At 40.1% G+C, this 15,103-nt stretch overlaps 1 protein-coding gene across 13 annotated transcripts in view; it reads left to right on the forward strand.

The window, feature by feature from the left end:
• The window catches only part of CAAP1 (caspase activity and apoptosis inhibitor 1), a 1,159,962-nt gene that overhangs the window by 286,347 nt on the left and 858,512 nt on the right, over positions 1-15,103 (forward strand). For 12 of the 13 annotated variants that reach the window (XR_013829209.1, XR_013829210.1, XR_013829211.1 and 9 more), the window contains one exon: positions 9,952-10,020. The gene's annotated coding sequence lies outside the window, so the exon portion shown is untranslated. Of the gene's footprint in view, positions 1-9,951; positions 10,021-10,980; positions 11,440-15,103 lie in introns of those variants that run through there. The other variant, XR_013829221.1, reaches the window with a different exon arrangement.

Raw genomic sequence — 15,103 nt, forward strand, 5'->3', positions numbered from 1 at the left:
TAGATTTCTTAGTATATTAACACCTTGGAGGCTGCTGGCTTCCCGGTGATAGAAACCAGCTTCTCAGCAGCGACTCTGAGAACTCCCAGTCCTATTGGAGAGAAATAGGACCAGAAGGCAACCAGCTGCCAGCTGGGGAACCATATTATTCAGGGTCCCATCAGGAGACAGAAGCCGTGTCAGTTATTTTAACAGAGAGAATGTAAACAATTGTTAGAGGTTATTAGAGAATTGAAAAAGCAACCAAAGAGCAGTGAGGTATCACAGAAGGAAGACTAAATAGACATTGTCTCCAAAGAAGACATACAGATGACCAACAGGCACATGAAAAGCTGCTCAACATCACTAATTATTAGAGAAACGCAAATGAAAACTACAATGAGGTACCACCTCACACCGGTCAGAATGGCCATCATCAGAAAGCCTACAAACAATAAATGCTGGAGAGGGTGTGGAGAAGAGGGAACCCTCCTACACTGTTGCTGCATTGTAAATTGATGCAGCCACTGTGGACAACAGTATGGAAGTTCCTTCAAAAACTAAATATAGAGTTACTATATGATCCAGCAATCTCAGCAATCTCTTCTGGACATATATCCAGAAAAGATGAAAACTCTAATTTGAAAAGATACATGCACCCCAGTGTTCCTTGCAGCACTATTTACAATAGCCAAGACATTGAAGCAACCTAAGTGTCCATTGACAGATGAATGGACAAAGAAGATGTGGTACATATATGCAATGGAATATTACTCAGTCGTAAAAAAGAATGAAATAATGCCATTTACAGCAACATGGATGGACCTAGAGATTATCATACTAAGTGAAGTAAGTCTGACAGAGAAAGATAAATATCATATGATATCTCTTATATGTGGAATCCAAAAAATGATACAAATGAATTTATTTACAAAACAGAACTAGACTCACAGACATAGAAAACAAATTTTGGTCACCAAAGGGGAAAGCGAGGGCAGGATAAATTGGGAATTTGGGATTAACAAGTACATACTACTATTATAAAATAAACAAGGTCCTACTGATAGAAGAGGGAACTATATTCAGTATCTTGAAATAACCTATAATGGAAAAGAATCTGAAAAAAGAAGAGATGTACACACGTGTGTGTGTGTGTGTGTGTGTGTGTGTGTGTATAAAACTGAATCCCTTTTCTGTACACCTGAAACACTGTTAATCAACTATACTTCAATTTAAAAAAAAAAAGGTATCACAGAAGGGAGAACTAGCAGGAATCCACTATCAGTTTTTAGGTTGGGAAGTGAAGGAAAATCTTGGAATTATTAAAACTCAGAAATTTGGAGGAGGTTCATTTTTGGGCCGGGATCCACACCTTTGAGGAGAGGGGACAGACAGCTTGTCCTTGTGTCTTCAGGAAAATTTGGTGGGACTGGTCAGCAAGTGTTAAAAAAAAAACCGTGCAAACTGGATTCAATTGAATTCAACTTCTCCTACTGCAAGTAGTGCTGCCTCTGAGGTTCAAAGATGGTGGTGCTGACAATAACAGGAAACCAAAAGGAAACAGACAGGGGCAGACAGGTTTCTTTCCTTCCTCCAGGTATTCAGTCTTCCTCTCGTACCCGCTGCTGGCAGAGCTTCACAGAGGGTAGTGGGCAATGCTGGAAGCTGGTTCACGGAGTCCCGGCCCCGGCATCACAAAGCTGAGTCAGGAGGCTGGTCTTGAAGCTGGGATGAGCAACCTAATAAGTGACACGAGGTTCTCAGATCCAAGTCAGACTGATTTGCAAACTTGTGTTCTAAACCACTACTCCATACTACCAATTTTATATTTATATTCTACTTCTTATTTAGCACGTCCTAAATACCTGTACACTTCAGTAAGTGAATGCCTCACTTCTCCACAAATTCAGGCATTGAGAATCAGGATATATTATTTTCACCTTGTGGAGACACATTCTTTGTTTCATAGATTTCTTCCTTAGGTTTTCATCCAAAAATAGCGACTTGGAATCATATTTTAACATCTGAGTTTAAAATTTTCTTGATATTCCAACTTTTCCACAAATTCTTTGTAGAGCTATCCCCAATAACGCAAAGGAACAATACACATTTCAGGCCTCCTGATGAGTAGCTATCAATTCAGTTGTATGAGTGAGTTTGGATTATATATCCTTGTGTGTGGTGTGGGAGACATTGTTCCTCTTTAACATAGTATCTTTTTCAAAGGAAGATAAAACACAAGTCATCTGTCTCTAAGTCATTTGGGAATTTCATTTTCTTTTAAACTCTGGGCAAACTGAATTAAGTTTTTCCTATAATTGCTTTTCTTCATACTTTACATGGCTTTCATGTACAACCCCCCTTTATAATGCATCTTCCTATATGGATATAGGAATAAAGATGCAGTGTTACCACAAATGTTTTCAGTTATCCTAATGCCTAGCAGAATGATCAAGAAATATTTGTTGAATAAATATATGCATGAATAAATTATTTTCCTTTCTGTTAATTTTTAAAAAGTTATTTTCCCTAGAAGTACTTATCTGTTGTCTGGATGGGCATATTAGAATTCAAAAATCAAAATTCAAAATGACTATGTGGGTGGGCGTGGGTGTGGGCGTGTGTTTTAGTGTGTGTAGTAAGTAGTCTAGGCTTTGTTTATTTTGTATAGTTCATTTTGCAACTTTGTCATTGGTTTGAAAAGCCAATGTTAAAACATTTTGGCTTAAAATGATTGAAAGGTACAACTCAACAACAAAAGGCAAACAACCCAATTTGAAAATGAGCAAAGGACTTATCTCCAAAGAAGATATACTAATGACCAATAAACACATGACAAGGTGCTTAACATCAATAGTCATTAGGGAAATGCAAAGCAAAACCACAGTGAGTACCACTTTATACCTACTAGGATAGCTATAACAACAACAAAAATGGAAAATGTTAAGTGTTGGCGAGGATGCTGAGAAATTTGAACACTTGTGCATTGCTGTGGGAATGTAGAATGGTGCAGCACTTGTGGAAAATACTTCGATGATTCCTCAGAAAATTAAACATAGAATAACCATATGACCCAGCAATTCTACTTCTCGGTACCTACCCAAGAGAATTGAAAACAGGTGTCCAAACAAAAATTTCTACATGACTGTTCATAGTAGCATTTTTCATAATATCCAAAAAGTGGTAACAACAGAAATGTCCAGCAACCAATCCATGGATAAACAAATGTGGTATATCCTTACAGTGGAATATTATTCAGCTACAAAAAGGTACTGATATATAGATATACCTGGTAAACATTATGCTAAATGAAAGAAGCCAGACAGAAAAAAGCCATATCTTGTATGATTCCTTTTATATCCTATGTATGTCCAGGATAGGCAAATCCATAGAGGCAGAGAGCAGATTATCTGTTGCTAGGACCTAGGAGTGAGGGGTGACTGCTTAATGGGTATAAGATTTCGTTTTGATATGATCAAAATATTTTGGAATTAGATGGTGAAGCAATACACTGCGAATACAGTAAATGCCACTGAATTGTACAATTTAAAATGGCAAGATGGTGAATTTTATGTTATGCGAATCTTACCTTAATAAAAAAACAAATGATTGATACGAAACGCATTCAGATGAAAGAGACATTTAAAAGAAAGGGGAAGGGGTAACATGAGGAATGAGAGAACACGCCAGGGACATAATAATAGACCCATTAATTATAAAATAGGAAGTAAACCTAAATTTCTTTAGCTTTTGTCCTTTCCAAAATCTTTAAATAAGAAGACTTTTATTAAAAGTGAAAATCTACGAGGTAAAAAAGGAAGAATTACTGTGTATTAGAAAACATCAAATATGGAAGGCTGTTAGAGAGAATCTGATTTTTCTTAAAATAATTAAACAAGCCACTGTATCTTGTCACTGTGATTAGTGTCACCAATAAGCCTGTCTTTCTGTTGTGTTTTTCCCACTTAATAATTTCATAATCTTATTCATACACATTCATAAGTGAGAATTAAAGTGACACTGATTTAAATATGCAGGTGGAAGACATTAGAGCATATACCAATCCAATTTACCTGTCCAGAGGAGACCAAGGTATAATCAGAAAAGGACTTGTTTAAAGTAAGAGTAGCATTTCAATTTTCTGAGTTTCCTTTCCAGTGATATTGCTGTATATTTCTGTTTAGTCCTGCGTGAATATGGGAACAGCAGACACTACATGGAAACTCTTGTTCCCCACCTGATGTTTCCAGTGTGACTAGGATTAATGATCTAAAGAGAGGTAGGGTTTGTGTCTTCCTGAATACTCTCTCCAGGACTGGGTGGCCATTTCCACAAAGTGACAAGAGCTAAGTGACCCTCTGAAGCTGGATGATATGGGAGAGCAAGCATGTGGGCATAATGATCGTGGGCCTGGCTTCATTAGTGCCTGCAAGAGTAGAATGGGGCTGATATTCAGATGGTTTGCCCCAGGACAGCCTTAGACGCTGTTAAAATTCTGGTTGGCAAATATTTAATGACCTGAGCCTCACCCCTGTCCTGCGATCCTCTTCACAATCCAGAAACTAAAGAGTTAATGCATGGCTCATCCGAGAGCTTCTAGGTCCCTGAGTTAGTGCCTTGGCTAGTGCAATTTCTGGTCAGCTATTTGCGAAGTGCATTGAATATTTTCCCTGGAGGAAACCCACCAAGATTGAATTTTTAAAGACCCTACTCTCCCATCCTAACCCTCTGAGTGTATGTATTCTCAAAGTAGGAAGTCTGTCATTCCTGTCATTCCACCCGAACACCCTAGTATTATTTTTTTTTGCGGTACGCGGGCCTCTCACTGTTGTGGCCTCTCCCGTTGCGGAGCACAGGCTCCGGACGCGCAGGCTCAGCGGCCATGACTGACGGGCCCAGCTGCTCCGCGGCATGTGGGATCTTCCCAGACCGGGGCACGAACCTGTGTCCCCTGCATCGGCAGGCGGACTCCCAACCACTGCGCCACCAGGGAAGCCCCATTTTTTATTTTTTGAAAAATCCTTTCAGTTCTCTTTGATTCATGACTTCACATTTCAAATAGCCCTCAGATAGTAATTAAAAATTTCAGACTCAAGATATTGCCTCAATGTTTTTTCTTTGTAGTGGTTTTATTTTCTAAGAAATATTTAGTTTGATACCATCAGCTAAAATCCTGTGTGAAAAAATGAGTAAACAAATAAACAAATAGTAGTTGGAACCTGTTATCATGATCTCTAGGTCAGTTTTGTCTTTACCACAGTAACTGGTTTGGTCTTTTATTGGTCAACAGTAAATGTGCCATTCAAGAATGCCTGCCTTATGGTGAGCTGGAATTATCCTTTTTTCCCCTGAAGCAGTGAAAAAACATCTTGAGGTACAGGCAAGTTGTGTCATTTGGAGGGGGTGGGCAAGGGCTGGCAGGGGCATAGAATAGTCTAGTTCCAGCTTCCACAGACTGACACATCCCCAGACCACTGACAGCAAAAACATGGAGGTGGACAATTCTCTGAGCTCAAGCAGTCCTTGCTGAGATTTTTTTTTTTAATGGAACAAAGGGGAAAAAGTCTATTCCTTTTCTTCCATCTTTTATTGGCTGAGAGGTCTGTCAATTGGTTAATAATTTTTGCAGTTCTTAAGTATTTCAAGAGAATTTGCTTCCCCAAAATATTGAACAAACGGGAAGAGAGTCTCAATACCAAATAATTTCTATTTTCTCTCCTTTCATTCTGGAGAAGATTTTAATTGATACTCACATTATGGTGGAAAATGCCCTGTATCTATTATCCCTCTTCTCCTTCATAAAAGATTACAGATTTTAAACTGGAACATTGCTTTCCAGCTAAAAGACTGAATTTCCCAGCCTCGCTTTGTAGTTAAGTGTGACTAAGTTTTGACTAATCAGTGTAATTGAAAGTATTGTTTGGGTTATCAAATAGAGGAATGTGCCCTTTTCGTCCCTTCCCTTCCTTCTATCCTTCTGCCTCTGCCTGGAATGACAGGAGCTCTAACAAACATCTTGGACCTTGAGGAGAAGGGCCAGGCCTAATGGATAGTAGAGGAGTGTGTGACAGTGGTCTTTGACCACTTTGTGCAAACATGATACCTCCCCTAGCATTGCCTACATCCAGACTTTCCTAAAAATGTGGATGTGAAATAAAATTCTACCTTGTTTAAGCCATCCGTACTTTGGATTTCTCTTTTACTCAGAGCCAAACTAATTTTAACTAATTCAACTTCCAATATTATTTCTACCTTGAAGATCGAGGCTTTTATCATGGCCTTCTGTTGTTCTATATAACACTGCAACCTTATTTATTTAATAAATACTCAATGAATACTTACTATACACCAGGAATTGTACTAGGCACTATATATTCAGTGGTTAGCAAAGCAAACATAGTCTCTACCATTTGGAGCTTATAGTTTAGTGAGAGAGACATAGTAGAATGTGAGAAATAATCTCTTGTTTCCTACTTTTGCTACTTTTTCTCCTCTCCTGTCTCCACTGAATTTCATTCAATTTGTGTCTTAAAGTCAATAGAAGGGACCATATAACTTCATCATTTCGTGAGATATAAGCATATTGGCACATATGACTATCAAAATAAGACTCTTCTGACCCTGGCTACTTTCTTTTGACATAAGATTTTAGAGAATCCTATATGAAAAGCCAATTTTAGCAGCCAGTAGGTCTTCAACTTGAGGACTTTCTGTCCTAGTGTAGTAAGGAGTCTGTGTGTGTGTACATGCACATGCATAAGTTTGGGTTTCTTTGCTCCCATTGTGATTCATCAAATGTTAGGATTTGTTTCTGTCTTCATCCGGCCTCTGCTAAAAATCCATATTTGTTCTTGAATTGCCTTTTAAATGGTCCTCAATCATCTTATGGTTTTCCTAATTAGGTATTATCAACCCACACATTGTCAGAATGATGGTCATGACTACTCTCTCACTCAAGGTCCTAACTCATTGCTAGGACCATAGCAGAAGCCATGCACCCTGACCTCTTTGTTGACTCTGTTGGCCATGTGGGTCTTCAGAGCCATGGAAAATTCACAAAAGGTAGCTCTGCCTAACACTTTGTTGTGCTCCCTTGTTCTCTCTCACGGATGCTATAATTTGGGATGCATATAGGTAGGTCCCTTTCTCATAACTCCTCATGCTTTTGGCTTACTCCTTCCTTCATTGATCTGCCCTTTGATTTCAATCTTTCTCCAACATTCCCTCGTCCATTATGTTGCATCTGCTGTTCCACTAGTTGCACCTCCTGTTCCACTAGTCCTGTTCCCATGATTGTAATGACTTTTCACCTGGGTTGGGTAGCAGCCAAGTATCAAAGACATGATTTCCTTTGACCAAATTCTTGGACCGTCTGTCCCTCAAAAGAGTGGTACATTAATAGACACTACATATTTGTATGGCATCTTTCATTTAGCCAAGGAGTATTTTTGTCACTGTGTCCTTATTTTTGGACTCATAGCTTTAGTAATTCTTTTTTTTTTTTGCTGTACGCGGGCCTCTCACTGTTGTGGCCTCTCCCGTTGCGGAGCACAGGCTCCAGATGCGCAGGCTCAGCGGCCATGGCTCACGAGCCCAGCCGCTCCACGGCATGTGAGATCTTCCCGGACCGGGGCACGAACTTGTGTCCCCTGCATCGGCAGGCGGACTCTCAACCACTGCGCCACCAGGGAAGCCCTTTAGTAATTCTTTTATCACACTTAGGACCACTTCAGAAACTCAATTAGTGCTCAGTGAGTAAAATCCAAAAAATATTCCTTTTCCAAAAAGCACATTGCAAGAGCTGAGGAACCATAGTTTGGCCATGAAAGCAACCTAAGAGAGAACAGTTGGAGTTCATTTTCAAGAGAGGAAATGGTTTACTGACTTCAAAAAGTCTAGTCCCTGCTGAAACAATCTGAAAGAAGCAATGGCACTGGGTCCATTAAGTTCAAGAAACGATAAATTTCAGTTATTGGCACAAACATTAAGTATCTTGATATGTAGAGCCGAAGTCTGATAATATTGCTAAATTTGGGTTCATCATGACAAGATATTGAGAAATCCTTGAAATTTATGACATGTTAGGGCAATGTGATATGTCACTTAATTGATGAAAAATCCATCCTCTTTGAATCATGTTATGAAAACTGCTGGCAAAGAAAAAAGAGTCCAAAATTCAGGACTGATAAGCGGAAGCTTTGGAGGCAAATACTGATTAGACTGTAGCATTTCTTTCAAAATATCAGTCTCTTCTTTCCAAGTGGTGGGAGTTGCTTGCTTTTGTGTTCTTGGGAAGCCTTAGAGGTGCTGAGGGTGTGGACATCCAAAATAGAAAATCTACGGTTGCCTTTATTTAAACGTTCTCTCAATTCCTTCAGTCCTTATAAGAGCATAAGTAAACAGAAGAGGAACCAGTCATTGTAAAAATGGGTTTTTGAGTCAGATTCACCTCAGAAATGGTGGAGATGGTTTGCAAATCTGGATGTTTGTTCTAGTGTTTAAGACCCTATTTTCCCTCTACTGATAGCGTTCGATGGTCTGCCAGGATTTCACGTTGGTTCTTCCCTCAGATACTATCTCTCCGATTGCTCTTTTCTCCTCATTATGGGTCATATATTCCTGCTGCTTTACATACCTAATAATTTTTTATTAGAAGCTGGCTACTGTGAATTTTACCTTGTTGGGTGCTGGATATTTTTGTATTCTTGTAAATATTATTGAGCTATGTTATAGTACACAGTTACTTGAATGGTTTGAACCTTTTGGGTATGGTGGGACCAGAGCACCCTGTAGACTTAGGACTATTTTTCCATCACTACTGAGTCACCACCCTTCTGAATATTCTACCCACTGCCCATGAATTATGAAGATTTTCCACCTTGACCTGTGAGGCTAGGAATGATTCCTAGTCCAGTGGGAGCACTCTAGATTGTTCCCTCTGCGCCCTCTAGGTGATTCTTCCCATGGCCTCAGGTTATTTCTTCACTCACATGGACTCAGCTGAAGACTTGACGGGGACCCTTTGCAGATAGCTCTGGAGTTCCATCTCTGTGTATTTCTCTCTTCTCTGGTATTCTGCCCTGTGAACATTGGCTGTTGTGACTTTTCAAGACAACAAGCTCCATCCCCTCAACTCTGTGGGAGGAGGTCATCGAGAGGACATGACTGCCAGTTGATGTACAAGCTGGACCCAGGCAGTCTGAGACTCTTCATCCTCTCCCTTGTCCTTGGAATGTATGGTCCATGCACTGGTCCTGTACTAGGAGCCACTTCAAAGATGCTGTCTTGGAAGAGCCCTGTGTTGTTGAGACAGTCTAGACTGTGTAGTGACTTTAAGGCCCTTTAAGGCTTCTATGTAAACTCTTAAGATTCTGGAGAGCTGTGCGGGGTTGTATTCGCCTTGCAGCCTCCCAAGACAAGTGTCATATGTAAGTTCCTTTGCTTATTTGTTTTTTTTTTTGCGGTACGCGGGGCTCTCACTGCCTTGGCCTCTCCCGTTGCGGAGCACAGGCTCCAGACGCACAGGCTCAGCGGCCATGGCTCACGGGCCCAGCCGCTCCACGGCATGTGGGATCTTCCTGGACTGGGGCTCGAACCCGTGTCCCTTGCATCGGCAGGCGGAATCTCAACCACTGCGCCACCAGGGAAGCCCTCCTTTGCTTATTAAAACTACCATCTACCAATCTGAAGTGGTCTGCCTCTTTCTTTGATTTTTTTCTTGCCCTCCATGTGCAGGGGCCAGTTTTGAATTTCACTTGGGCAGCCCTGGAGGTTGTGAATGAAAAAATTCAGGGAGAACATCAGTGTCTCTTGCATTGTTCTCCCTTCCTCAGCTGCAGCCTGAAAACTCTCTGGAGGCAATAAGATGGGGCATTCATAGGGCTCACTGCACAAGTTTCTCTGTCTCAGGAATCACTGTCTTAAGCTGCCTGTCCAGTGTCTGAAAATCATACCTTGTCTTTTTTTTTGTAGTTGTTTCAGGTGGAAAGGAAATCCAGTTCCTGTGACTCCATCTTGTTCGGAACTGACGTCCCATTGCAGGTATGTTCCCTGGGCAGGGTATCACAGCAGGTATGTTCCCTGGGCAGGGTCTCTACGCTAAACAGGGGTCTTGCGTCAGGATCCTGGTGTCTAAGAAGGAGGATCAAAGAGGTATAAACTCATTCCAGTATAAACTCAGCTCTTATTCATGCAATTACATTGCCACACAAGTTTCATCTCTTCAGTCAGTCATGGTCCCAGATTGCATCCCTAAGAAAGTTTCCTCCTTGGTTCATTAATTCATCCGTCCATCTATTCATCCATCTGTCCATTCGTCCATCCATCCATCCACTATTAGCTAAATATCTTTTACATAATGAAACTCACTTAATTTTTGGAGAATAACAAAGAATAAGACAGACTTGGTGACTTTCTTCTGGGTGCCTAGACTCTAGTTGGGGAAAACAGCTGATAACGATCCAGATCGTTAACTGTGGTATAGGCTATGAGGGAAAAGCAAAGGATGCTATGGGAGCATATAAGTGAGGGCCTAACCTGATCTGGAGAATTAAGAAGATTTCCCCGTGGAGGTGACATATAAGCTGGGATTTACAAAGAGGTGATTATAAGATAGAGACTGTTTTTCTCTAAAGGGCCTGAACTATTCCAAACATATTTTATTGAGCATTTAACATAAACTCTGTGTCCAATAATGAAAACACTTCTGAGTTATTACCCAAGAAAACTAACCTCAGTTGCAGAGAAAGACAGTAAAATGAAAAATGCATATCAAAACTTTCCTAAATCATTAGACATAGATTAGAAATTAGTGGTTAAAATGTTAATAGCAATACCTTTGTATTGTGGGACTCTGAGTGATTTTTCCTTTTTCCACGTTTCTGTTATCTCCAAAATTTCTGACGTGAACGTGCATTGCTTTTGTAGAAAGAAAAAAGAGAAAGCAAGGGGGAAGAGAAAAAAAAAAACATGGAGTATAATACAGGTGCTATTCTTTAACAGGTATTTCATGAACTGATGCTTTAAGTACCACATTGTGACATTATGTGTCATGTGGCAAAATATCGATGCTGTTTCCAAAAACATTCTCAAGCTGATCAAGTAAGTCATTTTTACCAAGTATTTAGAAAACAAGTGTCAGGACTTCCCTGGTGGCACAGTTGTTAAGAATCCACCTGCCAATGCAGGGAACACGGGTTCGATCCCTGGTCCTGGAAGATCCCACATGCTGCAGAGCAATTAAGCCAGTACGCCACAACTACTAAGCCTGCACTCTAGAGCCTGTGAGCCACAACTACTGAACCCACGTGCCACAACTACTGAAGCCCGCCCGCCTAGAGCCCGTGCTCCACAACAAGAGAAGCCACCGCAATGAGAAGCCCATGCACCGCAACGAAGAGTAGCCCCCGCTTGCTGCAACCAGAGAAAGTCCGCGTGCAGAAACGAAGACCTAATGCAGCCAAAAATAAATAAATTTATTTTTAAAAAAAAAGTTTCAAAAGAGGATTTGTGTTCAATTTCTGTAAAGTGTGAAGTTTGCATTTGATATTGGTCTTGAAGGTCATGGGCAGATGTGCTTGGTAAACTGGTAGTGAGCCTGTTGTTGGATGCCTATCTCTACACACCAGTGCGGTTTCTTGGCATGTGGAAATCATGGCAGCTCTGCTCCTAGGAGGATTGTGTGGCAATGTCAAAGGGAAGGAGAATGGGGGAGAGCTCTTAAAAATAGTATGCTACTATTTTTAAGCAAAACTCTTTCATAGTCAGAGGCATAGCTTTTCTAAGTTTGGAGTTTTTAAACTGCATGTACTTTTTTACAGCTTGTCATGTAGATCCCTTGTGTGTCCAAATAGAGGAATATGGGACCAATTTGGAGTTTTGAACTATTTATATATTGTGTTTATAAAGGAAGTAAGGGGTTTCTTGGATCATTTTAACTTAGTTTTTAATATATCTGTATTAGTCACATTGATAGAATATAACATTTGTAATTCATGGAGGAGAGTTGATGGAAATTATTCAACTCTGGAAGGGTTTTCTAAATTCATGAATATGAGTACATGATAGGTATTATTAGTAGTAGGCTTGAATAATTTTAGATTTTGGTGGCTGTAATGATATCAAGGTCCATATCTTAAAGCTCAGAAGGTTACAGTCATGGGTGGCAGATTGTTTATTCCTGCCTAAAATTCTTACCATCAATTTTCATAGATTTATAAAAGCTTTTATTTGATATTGAGTGACTGTTTTTGAAAACATTACTGTATATTTTTATGAAATAGAATACATAGGCTTTTAAAAATTAAGGTAAAATTAATCTAATCTAGAATTAACCATTTAAAGTATATAGGTCAGGAACTTCCCTGGCGGTCCAGTGGTTAAGACTTCGTGATCCCAATGCAGGGGGGCACGGGTTTGATCCCTGGTCGGGGAAGTAAGATCCCACATGCTGCACGACATGACCAATAAATAACTAAATAAATAAACGGGCTTATCATATTAAAAAAAATATGATTCAGTGGCATTTAATACCTTCACGATGTTACGCAAACATCACCTCCATTTAGTTTTAAAACATTTTCATCAGCCCAAAAGGAAACCCTGTATCCAGTAGAGCAGTCACTCCTCATTCTGTCCTTCTTACCAATCTGCTTTCTGTCTCTACAGATTTAGCTATTCTGGATATCCTGTATAAGTGGAATCATACATGTGACCTCGTGTTTATGGCTCTTTTCACTTAGCATGTTTCTGAGGTTCATGTTTTAGCATGTACATGTTTTAGCATGTATCAGTACTTTATCTCTTTTTATGACTGAATAATATGCCATTATATGGATATAACCACATTTTGTTTATCCATTCATCATTCAGATTGTTTCCTCATTTGGCAATTGTGAATAATGCTACCATGAACATTCATGTACAAGTTTTTGTTTGCATACTGGCTTTCAGTTCTTTTGGGTATATGCATAGGAGTGGAATTGCTGGGTCACATGCTGATTAATTCTATGTTTAACTTTCTGAGGAAGGAGCAAACTGTTTTCCACAGTGGCCGCTTCAGGTATATTCCCGCCAACAGAACCCATAGGATTTTAGATGGTTTTTTTTGTTTTTTGGTTAGCCAAATGTTTGACATCTTCTCCACTCATGAGAGCATTGTTTGATTGAAGCTTTAATCCTAAGTAATAGTCATTGAACACGTACATACACAGGAAGAGGAAAAGAAAGGCCCAGCCTTAAGGATCCTCTTCTTGAACTATTTTGACTTGACTGCATAGCACCCAAATAGGAACATGTCTTAGAGAACATTTATTCATTCTGCACATGGGAAACAAGGTCAGTCGAGGTGGAATGACTTGGGAGATAAAAAAGAGGTCACTCAACCAGTTAGTTATTGGTAGAGTTAAGGCTCAGGCTGTGGTCTTGCAACTCTGAGCCCACTGTTCTTTTCCCTGCACTATGCACTTAACCCACTCATTTTTTGATGGGTGAAATTCTTAGATTATGGTTTCCTTCTTTTTATTTTATTTTATTTTTTTTGCGGTATGCGGGCCTCTCACTGTTGTGGCCTCTCCCATTGCGGAGCACAGGCTCCGGACGCGCAGGCTCAGCGGCCATGGCTCATGGGCCCAGCCGCTCCACGGCAGTGGGATCTTCCCGGACCGGGGCACCAACCCATGTCCCCTGCATCGGCAGGTGGACTCTCAACCACTACGCCACCAGGGAAGCCCTATGGTTTCCTTCTTTTGCTCAGAAATCTTAGGAAAGTGGTGGATATATCATCAAATTAGAGCCAGCTTTATTTATTCATTTATTTCTTCATGCATTTATTCTAGAAACACTTAAGGAATGCTAATATATACCAAAGAATGTGCTGAGATCAAAGGATACAGTAGGAAACAAGCAGTCATGGGACTGATTTCAGAGTGAACGTTCTGGTAGTAAAGATGGCCATATGACAAACAGTTACACAAAGAATGGGTTATAATTGGGCTAAGTGCTGTAAAGGAGAGGTACACGGTGCTCTGAGACTTTATGGGAAGGACACCTGCACTATTTCAGTTGTTAAATGTGTCAGGGAAAGCACTTAGGTTTATAAAATCTAATGTGGTTTGATTTCAGGGTCACCTGGAAAACTCTCTTAAGCCTCAAAATTCTTCCGCCATCTGCTCATTTATGTCAGGATTTAAAGATTTGATGTGCCAGTTCTATGTTTTCTAATGTACAGTTAAATTTAAAAATCCATTAAATTTAAAAATTCATTTGTGGACTCCCTAAAATGACCTCGCATGCCACCCTTGGTCTACCTACCACACTGCTCTCACTGCGGCTCTAGGTGCTGATGGCTCTTCTGTCATTTTGAATCCAAGAAACAGAGCAGTCCAACTCCAAACAGGGGTATGTCATCCATATAGCAGCAGGGAAGGAAAAGGCAGTGATGAAAGCTAGAGGAAAGAAATGGGAAAGATGTGGGGGGCGCAGTAAACAGAAGAGATGCAAACTGAGATAAGGAGGAAGACACGAGGAAAAAGGATGAATTTGGTTGGAGAGAAATAAGGTGGTCCTCAGGGAAGCTGGGCTCTGATCATAGGCAGCTTCACTCTCTTAGCAGAGAATGAAATAAATACCCTCCTTTTCCATCTCATTCCATTTATTCCATTCATCAGTAATTTGGATACAACTCACACACCATGGAAAGAGAGAGGGAGTGCCCTGAATCAACTTCAGTTCTTTCTTGGTGTGTCGAACGTGAGCATAGTTTTCATTTTGAAGTTTTCAACTGTTTTTCTCTTTGTCAAGAGATGGAGATTTGAATTCCTCTTTGGGGCACATGATTCTGTTATGTTTTGCACATTTGTAAAGGTACTTGTGAAAAATCACGAGGTAGATTTTTTCACACTAAGAAGTTTATTATTTTCTCTGCAAACATAAAAAAAAATGGCTGTTTATGGTTGAACCAGGAATCTATCTTGGAGAGTTTGCTGGCTTTTATTTTCTTGGTGGAGGCGGTTAGGGGAAGGGGGTTAGGAAAATGCTTTTGTTTTTTTTCTATATCTAAATTTTACTGTTAGACTGTTTTGTGCCTATGAACTATTTTTGTGGAAAATTCCATTTTCCTGTTAGT

Source organism: Stenella coeruleoalba (assembly GCF_951394435.1).
Source record: "Stenella coeruleoalba genome assembly, chromosome: 7".
NCBI classification, from domain to species: domain Eukaryota; kingdom Metazoa; phylum Chordata; class Mammalia; order Artiodactyla; family Delphinidae; genus Stenella; species Stenella coeruleoalba.